The sequence below is a fragment of the Mytilus galloprovincialis genome, chromosome 8 (genome assembly GCF_965363235.1).
Source record: "Mytilus galloprovincialis chromosome 8, xbMytGall1.hap1.1, whole genome shotgun sequence".
NCBI lineage: Eukaryota > Metazoa > Mollusca > Bivalvia > Mytilida > Mytilidae > Mytilus > Mytilus galloprovincialis.
The window spans coordinates 56,363,785-56,379,584 of NC_134845.1; positions in this window are offsets into that span (position 1 = coordinate 56,363,785).

Here is a 15,800-nt window from a genome sequence, read left to right on the forward strand (position 1 = left end):
GAAACTTTATTTCTATTGAAGTGCTATATAATTTAGTTCAATACATCATAAATATTAAAAGAAAAAAATATATAAAAAAAGATTACTCTAAGATTATTTGTTTTACACAGTTACATAAACATAAAAATATGAGATTGCTTTGAAGAACTAAATTAGTTCTTTAGGTATGATAAAAAGTATGGACATGTACAAAAAATTTGCAATGCACTGGCATTTTGATTTGGATCGATCGGATAATAGTGAACAACGTGCGAGTCTTCAAGAAAGTCGTGTGTCGACTGTTTTCTCCAAATGATTTAAGGCCAATGTGTTGGTATTGGAAACCTAAAATCAAATTCATCAAAAAGTTAAAATACTGGTGCACAACTCTGTATCCCTTAAAAGAGGTTTATTCCAAATTGGTTGACTTTGAAACCGTTTTCAAGGAGTTTCAGAGAAACAAAGCCGGACACGAATAACGACACAAACAAAAATCTATAAAATCATTTGAAAGTCTAACTACTAACAGGAAACCGTAGGATTGTTTGACAAAAGTAAACAGATGCACGTTTTCTATAAAAGAACCTTTAATGTTTCAGAATTTAAACATTACACTTTCTAGTATCACATTATTTTTAGTGATTGATTTATAAAAATAATTCATAATCACACGTTAACACCATAATTAATATTGCGTTTATGTAAAAGTGAGGTGAAGGATACCAAAACGATATTTAAACTCATATGTTGAACACAAACTGACAATGCCATGGCAATAAAAAAATCAAAACCAAAAAAGACAAATAACAGTATACAAAACACAACATAGAAAATTAAAGACTGTGAAACACCATTCACAACGAAAACAGGGATGATCACAAGTGTTTCGAAAGTATAAGCAAAAATAGATATGGTAAAAATGTCCCGCAGATGATGGGAGTGCATCAAGATATATTGCAAAGAACAATGTTTTGTTAATTTTGGTTAATGATCCATTCTATACAAAGAAGAGCAAGTATATTATACTTATGAAATATATGATCAAACCAAAACAATAATTTAGGAAATAAACCAAGACACGACTCATCTGTAACAAGTTGACAATGCCCTATGTGCCACATGTGCAACAGAGATATAGAAAATACTAAAAGGACAAAATATAGAATCATATTAATTAATAAAATATTACAATGGTAAAAGAAATTAAGGACGAAAAAAAAGGTATGCGAAAAAGCAATGCATAAAACTATAGACCGAACAACACAAACCTCACTTAAAAAACGGGAATTGTCCTGGCGATATAACATCCTGACAAACATACACCTATTATAAGATCTTGGAAAACATACACAAAACGCCGAATAGGGAGTAGAGCTCCTGAAATAATTTTAATGTGGATTTTCGATGTAGGGCGTCTGCTTTTCTCTATGAAACATGTATAAATACGGAGTCACGTTCGTTTAGGATGTAAAACTAAAATTGATTATCTTGTGTATGGATGCTACGCTCGCTTTAGACAGTAAAGGACCAATGCAATAACTACTTAATGGACTTGTGATATTTCTGCCCCATGATAAAAAAGTAAACCCTTATCTTCAAGTTGCAGTCAAAATTCTCGCTCCTCCATCCGGGTTATCTACATTTTAAACATAATCTATTGAATTTATTGTTAAATAGTTCGGATCCTAACTTTGCATTAAGTGTTTGTTTCTGGGCATTAAAGATATCAAGGTCTTTTCTTCATACATTATATTAACAGGAAAACGATAAAATTGATGACGATTCGGTTTATATTCTAATTATTTTTTATATAAGTTTTTTACTCACTTATAATGTATAGCTTGTTGTATCATTAAGGTGGTATAGGAGTCTAAAATAAAAATGATAGAATTTGTTCATACTTTGTCAAAATGTAGTATCTATTGATACATGATCAAAAATATTATAAAAATGATAGGTCACCGTGCATTTTCTCAAGCTACAGGTTGTGACAAAATGACAAATTTTGTATGGATTATACAGGAAAAAACACCATTTTGTGAATAAAAACTAAACAAAATGATAGAATTGTAAAATAAATTAGAAAAAAGATTGCTTTCAGACAATGCTTTGAGAATATCATAAGAAAAGATAGGGTCACCGTACGTTTTTTCCGGCTAAAAGACAAAATAGGAAAATTTCATGTAGAGTCCTTCAGAAAATGCACTGTTATAGAGTTACCTCCCCTTAAAATGCCAAATTGAAAAATATTCAAAAACAACCAAAATTAATCTACACTTGTAAAAATATTAATATTTCTAAGTTATATTCTTACAAATTGGTTCTTTTAAATGAAAATTCACATTAAATTCTGCATTCCTGCATCAAATTTTGCTAACTTGATAGAAAATATGGACCTTAGATTCTCTGTTTTTTACAATTCAAGATGGCGAAAGACACCCATACCACCTTAACATGATTAAGGAAGATGACAGTTGTTTTCCAGTCGTTCCGTTGGTTGATATTTACTTTAGAGTTTCGTTTTGTTATGTTTTATTGACTCCCTCTTTTATTAAATTTACCATGGAGTTTTTTTTGTTAATACATTCATGATGATGATATTTTTGTATGATAAAGAATGAATATTATTTCGTTTAATTTGGACTGTCGATTGTTTGTTTGCACCAGTTATCATTCTGATATCGTTCAATCTGCACGTAATGAAAAACAATTTTTAATACATTTCTTGCGTCCAAAGCCCTTTTTTGGATTTACCTTCTTCAGTAACGCTCAAACTTAAATATTTGAAGGCAAAGAAAGTTTAAATACAAACAAACGTAAGAAGCTATACGATCAAATATAAAATACTTCTAAAATCTTGGGTTTTAACTGAGGAAATATTGATAGGCTTAAAAGGTTATATGTAGAGTGCATTTGGTGATAACACGGTATTTTATCTTGAACTTCGACTATATTGCTGATAATTTTTATCAAATTGAAGAAATTATGTGAGCGATATACACGTATCTTCTGATTGTTTGTAAATCCAAATATAACAGTTGTAGGGAATACAAGTGTCTTAAATCTGTTAAGATGACAAGCTTAAAATTCTTGTTATTCATGTGTTATGGAATGTTCATTTGTTTTTCTCCTTCAATTGGATTTTTGCTTGGAAACTCATCTTTAACCTTAGACAATACAAAAGGAAATAGCGGAGTTTTATCAGACAACCATTATGTCCACGTATTAGACGAAATCGACCAAGATCGTAGAAAAATGCAACAACTAGAACAATTTGTGATTCAACAGCAAAATGAGATGACGAAGTTAAAGCAGGAAATAAGCCTCTCCCATCCTACTGCTATTATTCCAAACACCGTTCGTACTATGACGACAAGAATGTCACATTTAGAAAGTGTGTTTATGACTTTCAAAGATACCATGAACAACCTACAAAATGATTTTTTTTAATTTACAAGCAGTCAACAAAACTGCAAATGACCAACAACTTCAAAAGAATTATGCTCAGATTCAAAAAGAAAACTTGCAACTTAAACGAGATACCTTAAAACTTCAACAAGAAAACTTAATTCTGCAGAGCAAAATGAATAAAACTACAAACGAAACTTTTTTACTGCGACAAGTTTTAAGTACACTTCAGATGGACATCTCTCAACTTAGAAATAGTCGTAAATCACAAAGTCAGGACCTTATTGCCATGAAAAATGTAACCGGAAAACTTAAAGACCAATTTAGCACTCTTAAGCAATCCGTTGCGGGTAATTTCAGTTTTGTAAACCAAATAGCAAAGGATGCTTTTCAAGCACTAAGTTTGCTGAACTCTACGTCAAACATATGCTGTCAAAACGTCCAAGGATTAATGAACAGAACAAAGAAGACTGAATCTGCAATAACCAGCTTTCAAAACCGGTATAAATATATCTCTACTGAATTGGATCGTTTAAATACAACGCTGAACAATACCATACAAAAGATGAATGGGTTCGTGTGCACAATGCCTGGAAACAAAGGTGGGTATTATAATCTCAAATTTACTTTATATAGGTAAACATTTTTTCTGGAGAAAATGCAAATAAGGAAACTTCACAATTTTTAAAATGCAAATATGGAAAATTCACTGATTTTTTAAAATACATTTAACAGTTCGATCAAATGATATCTTTTTAAATTAGTTTTGGTTTTGATTCTTTCATTTAATGATTAAAGATAGTAATATTGTTAATGATTTACAGTGATATAATTTGACAACATCTCTTTGACAATAATTGCCTCTCCCCCATTCGACATTTTTTTCTGATGATTGAACTCGTCAGAAGATTTACTGAATGCAAAACTTCATTTAAATATAATGAATAAATGATAAAAAATATCTGGGGGAAGAATTATTACATTCTATTTTAAAATTTTGCTTGTCCAGATAAATTGTCCTCAATTTCATGTTTTTTTTCTGATAAACTTACTCATCCGAATTGAAGATGAATGAAACTGTACAAAATTAGATAATCTGGTCATTAAGAAAGCACTATTCCGGTGAAAAGAATTGATATGGTATATTCCGCTGTTAATTGAAATCACATGAGGGTGTTTCAAATAAAAAAACTACATTCAAATTTGAAAAGTAGGCGGCAACAATATGAAGACACTTACCTGGGGACAACAAAGAGATTATGTACAAGCGAGCAGGAGGACGGACGTACAATGATGTGACGACAAACGCGGTGATAAATAAAGACAATACAACACAAGGATGACAGACGGGTCAAAATCATTCCACCTATCGGAACGTCGTCGCGTTTAATAAAATACTTTACGATGTGAACAATCTAGGATTTTTAAGGACAATAGAAAAAAAACTTTAAAGACGATAATCTAAAACGTTAGATTTGAATTAAATTTTAGCTTCTAACTAAATACATCCTAAAATTAAACTACAGACACAGTTTTATACACATGACGTCAAAGTGTTATATTGATTTAATTTATCAATTATACCTTTAACTCAGGGACAACCGATGCTGTTACTAAAATGATGCCCACCTCATTTATATCGCCTTCAACAAGTCATGTAACAAATGGAACTCCAACAGCATACAAAGTGATAACCGGTATGTACATGTATCAAAATATTTAAAAAATCAATTTCTCATTAATACATGAAAGGATAAATAGATATTTTGGTGAAATTAAATTGACCACAGAGGAAATATTATATTTCACAATGAAACTACTCGGTAGAAAAAACCCTGATAATATTGACGACAAAGTGGGTAACGAGTATTTATCTGAAACAAGGAGTTCTTTCATATACTTTTCAAACTGTTCTTGTCCCAATGATTCTATTGTGTAAACGGTTTTAACAACTGATATGTCAACAATGTTCTTCGAATCTAATACTAGCAAATCCCTACTTGTCTCTAAAAACGGATTTTCAAGATCATCAATTACATCATACAAAGACACAATGCCATTTCGGAATGATTCTTGAAAGGATAATGTTTGTTCATGATGCAGTTTATTAGATTCATTAGTGTTTACAAAGGATTCAGTGACATTTTCAAATTCATTTACCAACCTAGCCATTTCAGGCCCAGCAACCATCCATCTATGAAGCGCTCCTGGATTTTCAGTCAATCCAACAGCACCACCATCTGCTTTAACACACGCATTATTTTGTTCGTGGGCTTGATCAATAGCCATACAGGAAAATTTCTTCTCGGTCTTGTTGACAACAAAGTTGCCGCCAAGAAATGCTCTGTGGGTTTCTGGGTTCGTTTTTTTGTAACTGAAGCATATCACGCAGATGAATTGGCTGCCATCGTGATTAGTTGGTGTGATCCAAGGCAAAGCACCAAGGGATGATCTTTGAGAGAGCTTCAATATATAATAAAAAATTAGCCTCACGTATAGACCTTATAAATATTAATACTGTCAATTAAACTTGGAGGGTTACATACCAGAATTTAAAATGAGGAGATTCTTTAGATCGTTCCAAACACCACTCTTCAAATTCTAAGATAACCTCATCATCCCTCAAAACATCTTTGTACTGGCAGTAAGCGTTAGACAATAGACGGTAAAGTGTGCACGCTGAAACTTGGTGTGCTCTACGTGTTTTTGTAACATGAAAAGCCTTTAGGAATGAATCAGCTGAACCTGGTGATGTGCATTTACTAAAACACTAGTCCATCCACTATCTTCAAGCCAACTACACAGTGCTTTGAACGCAGCCATTTCTATGTGTAGGCCGCCGAACATCATGACAAAGTTTTCCTCACTATACATCTGAGGCCAGTTCCATTGTATTAGTTTTGCTACTGTGAAAAGTGGTTGGTCAAAAGCAACAACTGGAGTTTGGCCTGGATTTAGCTTTCTTACAGCGCTACGAATAATGTTCAATGAATGTCGTATCATTGCAACATATTTTGCTTGCTCATGAAACAGAGGTAGATTGGGCAGACACTGCTGGTAATTTATTCCCATCTGGCAGTACTGTAGCATGATAGGCGGACCTTGAAATATTTGTACCTACTTTAGCCTTAACACTCCAATTTTCCGCAACATGTTTCAGCCATTTAAATTCCCCTTTTAATGCAGCTGGGAATGAGGACACATCAATTGAAAAAGAGGGACGAAAGATACCAGAGGGACAGTCAAACTCATAGATCGAAAATAAACTGACAGCGCCATGGCTAAAAATAAAAAGACAAACAAACAAATAATAGTACAGAAGACACGACGTAGAAAACTAAATACTAAGCAACACGAACCCCACCGAAAACTGGGGGTGATCTCAGGTGCTCCGGAAGGGTAGGCAGATCCTGCTCCACATGTGGCACCCGTCGTGTTGCTTATGTTATTACAAATTCGGTAAACAGTCTTAATTCGGTAGGTCACATTCGTGAAAAGGGAAGGGTATTTTAGTTACGACATAAGGAACATATCGGATATCATCTGTAAAACGGTAATTCCATAACGGTCAACCAACTCGTGATGGCGTCCGTAAAATTTACGAAAGGATGATTTCAACTTCGCCATTTTGAACTCGTGGTTTAAAAGCTTCCTTGTGAGCAGCAATCCTCTATCAAGGAAATCATGATAGGAAATACAAGCCCGGGAATATCGTATCAATTGGTAGATATATACTCCGTATGCAGGCGCTGCTGAAATGTTGCTACATAGAAATGGAAAGTTCACAATTCGGAAGCTGAAAGATCTCCTTCAACTAATGGGATATCTGGTTCGCTGAATCTTAGTACAGCTGGTGGAAGATTTGAATAAATTTCTGGTAAAAGAGATACTCTCTTTGACTGGCATTTCAACATAGGCTCAGATTGGTGAAATGTTTGAACAACGCCTTGAACATCCTCCGAAATATGTTGGAATAAAGATATACCTGTATCATGAAATGAATCTTTTGACGATATACTACTTGGACTGTGGTCGATGTTGTTTACAGCAGATGAAGTAAATACATTTTGTAGTAGATTGGTTGGGCAAACAATACCTTCTTGGACATAACGACAACAAGCATCATTGGCCATGGAAGTAGAAAAACACTCGGTCGTAGGAGACAGATAGTCCAAGTTTGAAGAAAGTATCTACTAGATCACGTTTTCTAGTCTTACAGTGGATCATGATAACCAAATAAGCACAAACTGGAGGTTCATGATCTTTCATGTGACGGTTGGATAGGTTCTTTGTACAACTATACATCAGAAGCTGTGCTATTATTAATGTCGACTGAGAATATGAACGATCCTGAATGTTGGGTCCAAACTGAATCATACTGACCAAAGAAAGCAATGACTGGGGTACAGAAGCTTCCTGACATTCCTTTGAAAAGGGTTCCTTTAAATTCTGAATTCAATGCGAAAATATCTTTACGAATAAACGTAGCTGCTTTTGATATGTTGACAAACTCATTATCAAAGTCTTCTAAGCAGACTCTCTTCAATGCAGGACCAATGTCCTCTTTGAAAGCAAGAATGTTTTCACAGCCTTGTTAGTAAGCATCTAAGTCAGGGAAATTAGATACAATTCTGTCTTTCAGTCGAGAACTATTAACTCGAAATTAAACATCTGCACCTAGACATGTTATTCTTTCCGTATAAAGTTTACATAGATCTGACAACTTGTAAAAATTTATGGTCTCATCGCATGACCTTGTTCTATTTATATTAGAGACTAGTTCTGAAAATGCAATACCATGGATTTGCCTTTCCTTCGTAGATTCGACATTATCATTTTTCATTTCAATTCGAGATGTATATAAGGAAACTAAACATTTAGAGTGGTACTTTGCTTCCTGTGCAATTAGATCAACAGCGCTTAACTTTGCAAGTAACAACTTGTCATTTAATTTTACTGCACATTATCTCACACGTGTATCTTGTCAAACGTTGAGGACTCATGAAGGGTTTCTTGGCCATTTTCATTACAGAAAAAGCACACAGACGGGTTACTGGTGGACTGAACGAAAAAGCTATGTCGAGTTTTCTTTTTAGATGTGGTTGCTTTATCATCTATTCTCTCATGTGAGGTTCGTTTTTCTGCTCTATTCAACTTTGTCCTGTTCAGTTTTAAGTTGCAATATTTGTGCCAACATGCCTTGTGGTCAATGAAGGACTGTGCTATTCCAGATCCCTCATCTAAGTTTTAAATGCACACATTAATGCCTTCAGGTATCAATCGTAAGTCATGAAACTTCTTAATATTGTCAGCTAAAGATTGATAACCAGTCCCAACATTGAGACGTTTAGAATCAAAAGGACATATTAGTTTTTCGTCTGTAATTTCTTGGCATAGGATGCAATTTGCCCAATCAATATTATCTGAACTAGTTGGTTTGTCATATTCTACACTTGATACCCTGAACGTATTTTCAGTAGCCATGTTGTGAGAACTATGATCATATGAATTGGTTTATATATTCCTTCTGGATAACTTCTGTATGCCAGACGCGTGTATCGTCTACAAATGACGTATCAGTGACGCTTGACTCGAAAAAGTTAAAAAGACAAACAAAAAGTATGTAATTCAAGATTTGATGACCTGAACTCCTCAAATTTTTGCAAAGCACAAATAGTTGTTGATTGTTAATAGCTTTCTAGATATATACGATATAGTTTTTGATAATAAGAATTAAATCGTGTGTAAAACAAAAGACAAATTTTGTCAGCCATTTTGATTTTTTTATATGGTTTTATATTCAAAAATTATCATTAACATCATAACTTACACTGTGCATAGGTTCATGCTTTTACTATAAAGTGATCAATTTAAAAAAAAAATTGGACTCTACCTTTTGACTTTTGGCGGCCATTATGAATTTGTCGGCCATTATTGAATTATTTTTTATTGTTCCATATTCAGAAAAGATTAATTAGCATCATGACTAGCAATATGCAAAGTTTTGTGCTTTTATTTTCAAATGATCAATTATACCATTTTTTTGGTCTCTGCCTTTTGACTTTTGGCGAACATTTTGAATTTGTCGGCCACTATGGAATTATTTTTGATTGTTCCATATTCAGAAAAGATCAATTAGCATCAACACTAGCAAATGCAAAGTTTTGTGCTTTTATTTTACAATGATCAATTATACCATTTTTTTGGACTCTGCCTCATGACTGTTGGCGGACATGTTGGAATTGGCGGTCATTGTGGGTTTTTTTATGGCTCCATATCCAAAAATGTTTATAAGCATCATAACTAACACTGTGCAAAGTTTCATGCTTTAACCATAAAGTGATCAATTGTCCCAAAATAGTGGACTTAGCTGCTGGACTACATGACGTCAAAGTGTTAAATTGATTTAATTTATAAGTTATACCTTTAACTCAGGGACAACCGATGCTGTTACTAAAATGATGCCCACCTCATTTATATCGCCTTCAACAAGTCATGTAACAAATGGAACTCCAACAGCATACAAAGTGATAACCGGTATGTACATGTATCAAAATATTTAAATTATATTATAGAATTATTTCATCTTCTATTTCTCATTAATACATGAAAGGATAAATAGATATTTTGGTGAAATTGACATTGACCACAGGGGAAATATTATATTTCACAATGAAAATACTCGGTAGAAAAAAAACCTGATAATATTGACGACAAAGTGGGTAACGAGTATTTATCTGTAAACAATAAAATAAATGCCAAACGTCTTCATTTATTCATAAAAACAAAAGCATTTTAATCTTATCACTTGAAGATGATCTACCGTCTACTAGTACCTATTATAATTATCGATTTCGTAGATTCGCACAGAAAGTGGTGCATGCATATCAGGAGATATGTTCTATCGACGCACCCTATCTCACTCCGTTTGCCCTGGTTTGATTCTTGGTATATTATTGAGATCTAAACATCACTAAAGTTCTATGAACTTTATTAAGAAGTAATCACTGATATACAGAAACATACGTAGACGTTTAACAATAAACAAAACTACAACAATATTTTGTTTAAAAATTATGAGAAGACAATCTGTTTTGTTGAAAGATGTCACTTATTCTATTTGTTTATTCTTTTTATATTTCAGGCTGCCAAAAAGTTTCAACTTTTATGATAAGGTTTAAGCCCGAGGCTAAACTGTATTATTTATATTATAAAACATGTTTGTTTTAACCAAACTCTTAGAGATATATAAGTTGCAAATCATTCCTATACGTATGAAAAAATATATTAAATATATCTGAAGTACAATATGTATCTGTATTTCAGGGATGACAGCTTCTAAAAAACATGCCACAATATCATCACCTGCTACAATCCAGGCTACCACTCAAAGTCCAACTGGATTCCAAGTTTCATTAAGTATGTACTTGAAAAACAATTAGAATATGCATTACCCATAATACGAATAATAACGACAAATCCATAAAAAATAATATTAATTAAAACTAGTTCTTTTTAAAGACATCATTCTTCTAAACAAATACCCGAATCTGAAATCAAAGGTTACGCTATAAATGAAAAGTGAAAATTACCAAAGGAACCATCAACATTTTGGAGTTAAATATATTCTACCCACAACATGCATAAAAATCCGACAAAAAGACAGACCGCATGCAGTGTACAAAACACTGCAAAAAAAGCTAAAGAGTTAGTAACACAAATATGAAGAACCCAATTAAATAACGATGGTGATTTCACGTGCACTAAGCATTTTAAAGACCTGCTAGATAATCATTCAGTATAAACTTCACAAATAATACAAGACGGTCTTATTTTAGATCATCCCCAGGTTTTGGTGGGGTTCGTGTTGCTCAGTCTTTTGTTTTCTATGTTTTGTCTTGTGTACTATTATTTGTCTGTTTGTCTTTTTATTTTTAGCAATGGCGTTGTCAGTTTATTTCGATCTATGAGTTTGAATATCCCTCTGGAATCATTCGTCCCTCTTTTATAGATTGTAGTTGCTGAAGTTGTTTATCTTTTTTTTTTATTTAGTTTTTACGTCTTTTCTCTTTGGGCTATTATGTTTGTTTTTGTTGTATGACTTGTGACATGACTCGCTTATATGCATCATGCAATCAGCTTTTGACTTTTTAATGTCACCGCAATTTTACTCCTTTTTTGTTTGCATCTTTTTTTTTTTAAATTGTATTTTTTATTGAATTTTGAAGTCAGTTGAGTTGTATTTCTGTGGTATATGTTTTGGCTGTTGGATCCCATCATTGTCACATTAACCCATTATGTCTGTTTAGGTTGCTCACCCAATTTTGTCAATATAACTGAGCTATCAACTATTATACAAATGAGAGATTCCGCGAGCTAAAACCAGGTTTAATAAACTATTTTCTTCTGAAAATGCCCGTATCAGAACTGGCAGTTGTTTTTCACATGTGCCAATAATTGATATTGTTTGATTTTGTCAGGTTCTGTACTTTGTTATTTATAGTATAACTAATCGCCGTATTTGAATATCAAAAATAAGACAACGCGTGACCGAACGACGCATGGATATCCAAGGCGGCGTTCGGTCACAAGTTGTCTTATTTTTGATATTCAAATACGGCGATTTGTTATACTTTTTATTACATTGGCTAATGGCTTCTTTTTATGAAATTAATGTAGAAAAATGTAAGGAACTATATGTTTTTCCTACGCATTCACAATTTGTTTGATCCGACGTTATCGACGTCTTGACAACGTCAATTGTTGTATGACGTCAGAGAGTGAAATAACCACGTGTATTTCACATGTGAAATTATCGGTTTTTATCTAACTGGGAAATCAATGTAATTTATTGCAACCAATGTAATAAACTTTCTTAATGCATCGGTAGTCCGTTTTGTGCGTCCATTTTGGTTTTTATTGTTTCATTTATATTCTCTATTGGAGTATTGGACGGATCGATGTGTATACATTGCCGTAGTTTTTTTATGGTGTTTGTACATGCAAAATAGGCTCAGGGTATTCTTTCGTTTTTCTGTAGAACAATTCGGGGAAAAATAAACTACATGTATACATTATTAATGGCACACTTTTGAACACATTCAAATGAATATTTGTATTATGATAACTGGAAGGTAAGATCCACAAGAACAGTTTACCATACATGCGGTTCTCATTACATATGAAATCCCTTAAAATAACATTTTCATCTGTTTCACTGAAGCGGTAAAGCTGATGTTTCGACTTCATCTTTCAGTACTATGAATAATAAAAGATGCAGGATATATATCAATGAGACAGCAGTTAAAAAAAATAAAATTCATACACACTTTAATGTCAACATACGTGTCTATAAATTACACTAAGCTGGAATTTACCTAATTATACGTACTGCTTCCAAACCATCAACAAATTTCTCGAAAAAATAGATTCCCCACTGGCCTGTAATCTTAATGCACATAGAACATGATTTGCGTTTATGGTATTGAGCATTGTGTATAATTTTCAAAACATTTCGTTGAGAAAAGAAACAAATTTTCATGATTTATAATTGAAAGGGGCATAGTTTAAGAACGGCAAAAGTGATTGTACCCAAATTAGAACTTGATCAATGTTTTGTGATTATAACATGTAAAAGACCAAAGATTGAAACAGGATAAGTAATAATGAAAATATGTTTTGTCGAAATAAAAGGTCTTATCACAAACACTAGTGTTATTGAAAAAAATTCTTTCGTTTTATAGAAAAAAAAAATAGTAACAAGTTACAATAGTACAATATGGTGTCGTCATAACAACGAGTTATGTCGCAAATATTGCTTCAAATCATAAGAAACGAGTTACTCATGATTATGAATTCAAGACAATTGTTGAACCAATGCATGCATATATAGTAAACAAAGTCCTATGTTCACTTTTTTGTTCAAATAATAAATTCATATTCCTAAGTGTTTAATCGACAAAAAACATGTCATGCAGTGATAGTTGATCAAACCTTTCGCTTCTAATTAATTTACGGCGTTTATCAGTCGTGACGTTGATAAACAATAAACACAGCACGAAAACATTTAGTGAAATTATTAGGTAATGTTTATTTGTTTTTATTTATTTACAATGCGTTCACTTTTGTTTATTAAATTTTGTTATTACAGCAGTAAAAGGATAGCCAAATTTCAAACGAAATCTGTCATGATTAAGGTCACTGTATACCGAAAATCTGTTCGCGAATTATAGGACGCAAAGGCATTAATTTAATACCATTTGAAGATTTTTTTAACATAGAAGTTTTTCTTTCGAGGTTCACGTGTTTTATATTAAATCTTGTTTATTCAAGTATATAAAACACGTCCATCGTTATTGTGTAATGGTTTATCTATATGACTTTGAACATGTTTGTACCTTGCTGATTTAACATTATTATTCAATTTAAAGCTTGATCGTCATAATATACTAAAGCTATAGCAAACAACAATACATAACAACAACAGCATTAATAAACACTATTTCAGTAAATATTTCAACAGTCCCGTCTTAAGTTCTACTGACTGTTTAAAGGAGGAATCAATTAAATTTACTTTAATGTATGATCTAGACTTGAGGATAATTTATATGCCTTGTTATCTACATCAGTTAAATCTATAAAATGTGGATTTATTTTCTATAAATGAATTGTTTATTCTAAAATAGAATTATAAGCTTTGTAAATTCAAATTTTGAGCAAGCAAGAAACTTATAATCTGAATGTTTTCTTATTTTTATTTATAAATATTTATTTTTCCGTTGTCTTCTATATCCATAACTTTACTATTTATTGATTTTTAATAATTCAATGCTCCCATTTTTGTTTATTCCGTTCTCTAATAGTTTAAGATACTTTCTGTGAGGATTATTGTTTCAATATATCCAAAGTCAGCCCTACTTTCTTTTATATTTGTTTTGTAAATGATAACCAACAGTAAATTCCAAAAGGGTTAAAGGTTTAATCCAACACAACGGATTCTTAAATAAGAGGATACATGTCTTAATAAAGGTTTTTAAAGCGTATATACTAAACATACTGTGGAACAAAACGGTATCCGTTGAAAATGCAAATGTATAATAATACAAATTTTGCTCCGCAAACCTATTATTACAGAACCATCGTTTTAAAAGATGATTTCTCAACAGAAAGATAAATGTACTAAGTACAACACTTTTTATGATTTGTTTACTATTTCTTTGATTGTTTATACTGATCAGTTGAAATGTAGTTTTTTGTTGATTTTCATACCTTTTTCAATGAATGGTAGGAGTCAAGCGTAGTTTGATTCATTAAATGGGTCAATTTCCTTAATACGCCTCTAAATGAAGAACTCAAAAGTTGTGTGTAAACAAAAAATCTCAGTGTAGAGATATTGGACCTGTTTCTATTTTTTACTAATGACTGAGCTTAACCATTTGTGGTGATTAGGAAAGTAGAGGAACATAGAATAAATGTGTAAAAACTTTAGAGCTATTAAATGTGTTCAAAATATTAAATTTTCAAAGAACTTATTGTTTTAAAAAAGTGATTTTTTACCACGAGGAGCCGCATCACGAATGGATGTTCGTGGCATGCTAATTTACGGAAAAAGTAATCTCACTTCGTACCCCGGAAATTTAACCATAAATGTGAAAATGTCACAGCTTCGAAACGAGCTATCATACATATCCAAGTTTACGATATGGTCTGAGCTACAGGAAAAAACGTTACCATTGCCGCCTATGTAAAAACAATTAAAGATATTGACCCAAATGTACAAAACTTGCAAATAAGATTCAACCAGCCAAATCTCCAAAGGAGCAATACCGGCTGCCTCTTCAAAGTCAGAATCTCTAGCTTTAAATGCACCACCTAGCATGCGAATCAGTTCTCCACCAAGTTATAAATATATTGACTTAAACCATGTTTTTCATATCAAGGTTCATACATAAGCCATAAATCGAATGCTTCATACATATTCTGGTGCACTGATTATTTGCCGATCGTAACAAACTTATTTCTAATCTTAAATAAACATAGAACTGATTTTAGATAGACTTTCAGTGTGTCAATGAGATGAACTTTAATATGAATTAATAAATAATTGTAAAATCGGTCGGAATCATTTCAAATACACGAACACTGATATAAACATCAAGTTTGTTAAAAAAAAACCGTGACACACACATTATCGTCTGCGTTTCCATTACTTGTATGTATTTCATAAAATTTGGAGAAAAACAGTCACATTGCTGTACCAATGTTCTGTTTGTGCATATTTTGACCTGTTTAACTTCTTCACGACACTTGTTTAATTGATTATTCAAGTTCATGAGCACTATAAACTTTGACTATTTGATTACAAAAGGGTAATATTATAATGATATAAGCCTGATATCTATAGTGAGTTTTTA